Source organism: Berghia stephanieae, chromosome 6 (genome assembly GCF_034508935.2).
Source record: "Berghia stephanieae isolate SIO BIC M18660-M18661 chromosome 6, UCSD_Bste_1.3, whole genome shotgun sequence".
Classification (NCBI taxonomy): domain Eukaryota; kingdom Metazoa; phylum Mollusca; class Gastropoda; order Nudibranchia; family Aeolidiidae; genus Berghia; species Berghia stephanieae.
In genome coordinates, this window is record NC_088365.1 from 45,364,637 (window position 1) to 45,367,387 (window position 2,751).

A 2,751-nucleotide genomic window follows, 5' to 3' on the forward strand; every position below is an offset into this window, starting at 1 on the left:
ACACTATTTATCGTGCATTTCCACGTCATAATTTCATAAGCCTTTAGTCACAACGCAACATTACGCATGCTCAGTATTTTTAATAATTGATTATAATTTTCAACTTCACATAGGTTTCTTGACCATCTGTAAACTCATATACTTAAATCCAATCGGACAATCCTTTTTACAACCAAAGTCAAAACGAATTTGAAGAAATATAAAACTTCAACTGATATCATGAGACAGACAATTGTTATGTTATTTATCGAAGTTTTAGATTTGTTTTCACCTTCGTTATTACTTGAATTAAAGTGTCCGGCAGCAGATCAACACATTTTCATTACTTTTATAAATCAAATTACAATCCTTTTCCACCTTTAAGTCTTGATTTTCGAAACTATGAAATAAAAACAGCGACTTGTGATGACGTCATTATATTAGTTCAATACGATGTCAACTAACCCAATTCATTATGGGCTCATTGTTGTAATGGAAATCTCAAAAGATGACGCAAAATACTGTCTGTTAAAACAATGTTAAAATAGGCCCATAATTGCCTTCGGATATCAGACCTGCATATACATGTTTACGTCGGTTCAATGTCATATATGCAGAGTCGACGAGCCCATATTTGCAGATCGGATAACCGAATGTAATAATTATGGGCCTGATTTAACGGACAATATTTTGTGTTGGTTTGGGAGTTTTTTTGTTTGTTTGTTTGTTTGTTGCTTTAGGTCTCTTCCAACACAATTGAGGTTATATGAGAGACCGCTGAAACAATAAACAAGCAAGCTAACAAAAATAGTACAAATGTAAATCAAAATCATAACCTAAAGATATCATAAGCTAAATTATAAATAACCAAGAACAAACAGGCAGAAGATTTACAGGACAAAAAATATCCCCTGTCAAAAATACAATCACAAACCAAAGAAGCAGGATAGGCTAGTAAAGAGAAGAAGAAACGACATCACTATCGGATCGTACACCCATGCGAACATCATAGGTATACGATTCAAGGGTGATGCTCCCATCCAACCACCCGCTTGGTTTGGGAGTACATATTTCCATTACAACAATGGGCCCATAACAATTTGGGTTATTAGACCCGCAAATAAGTACACGTTGTAAGAGTGCATTACATCAATAATGACTCGCACATGTCCTGTAGAAGTAGGATTACATTAATCACCCTGGAACTGGATATCTAATGGATATAGGACTAATGTGAAATGATGATGATGATGATGTAATAATAATAATAATAATAATGATAATAAAATAATAATAATAATAATGAGATAATAATAAAATAATAATAATATAATAATAATAATAATAATAATAATAATAATAATAATAATAATAAATAATAATATAATAATAATAATAATAATATAATAATAATAATATATAATAATAATAATAATAATAATAATAATAATAATAATAATAATAATAATAATAATAATAATAATAATAATAATAATAATAATATAATAATAATAATAAATAATAATAATAATATAATAATAATAATAATAATAATAATAATAATAATAATAAAATATAAATAATAATAATTATAATTGATATGATGATGATGATGATGATGATGATGATGATGATGATGATGATGATGTATGGTATTGTATGGTAGATAGTATGGTAGATAGATTAATATAATGGGCCATGTAAATAATAATAATACACTCGAATGAATAAAGGGTCGGTTATTTGGTTTCTACCAGTCCCAGAAGAAAAACATTATTTACATAATAGCACGCACTGTTATGGTATAGTTCACAAAAATGTGTCTGTGTGCGTTTGTGTGTGTGTGTGTGTTTGTGTGTGTTTGTGTGTGTATATATGTGTGTTTGTATGTGTGTACTACGACTTTTGTTACACTGCCACTGACATTACTATAAGGCCATTACTATAAGTACTATTATTACTTCTACAATGTACTACCACCACTACCTCTATTATTATTACTACTACTACTACTACTACTACTACTACTACTACTACTACTACTACTACTACTACTACTTCTACTACTACTACTACTTCTACTCTACTACTACTACTACTACTACTACTACTACTACTACTACTACTACTACTAGTACTATACTACTACTACTACTACTACTACTACTACTACTACTACTATACTACTACTACTACTACTACTACTACTACTACTACTACTACTACTACTACTATACTACTACTACTACTACTACTACTTCTACTACTACTACTACTAATACTACTACTACTACTACTACTACTACTACTACTACTACTACTACTACTACTACTACTACTACTGCTACTACTACTACCCATAACTACTATATCAAATACGTTAGCTTAACGAATCAGACCAATACTGTTTCAATCTCCTGAACGTAGCATTAAATGTGTCCACCGAAAATACCAACAGATACTTTTAAAATAGGACAAATAAAGCCTAAAAACTAAAATAAAAATACATGCGAACCTCCTTGCACGGATATTTCTGGATCAATGAATCCCGTGCCCAGTCGTTGACATACTTGTACACATTTCCGTGTGTTCGAAAACACGCGAGAAGAGCACACATCCACACAACCATTCTCTCTCTCTCTCTCTTTCTCTCTCTCTCTATCTCTCTCTCTCTCTCTCTCTCTCTCTCTCTCTCTCTCTCTCTCTCTCTCTCTCTCTCTATCTATCTATTCATCTATCTATATATCTCTATCTCTATCTATTTATCTATCT

General features: G+C 30.6%; 1 protein-coding gene across 3 annotated transcripts in view; it reads right to left on the minus strand.

Annotated features, from left to right (window-relative positions):
- Positions 1 to 2,547, minus strand: part of LOC144975108 (cysteine-rich venom protein TEL1-like) — a 31,493-nt gene extending 28,946 nt beyond the window's left edge. The window contains exon 1 of one of the 3 annotated variants that reach the window (XM_078918841.1): positions 2,495 to 2,547. The gene's annotated coding sequence lies outside the window, so the exon portion shown is untranslated. Of the gene's footprint in view, positions 383 to 2,494 lie in introns of those variants that run through there. The other 2 variants (XM_078918838.1, XM_078918839.1) reach the window with 2 other exon arrangements.
- Positions 2,548 to 2,751: the final 204 nt, after the last annotated feature.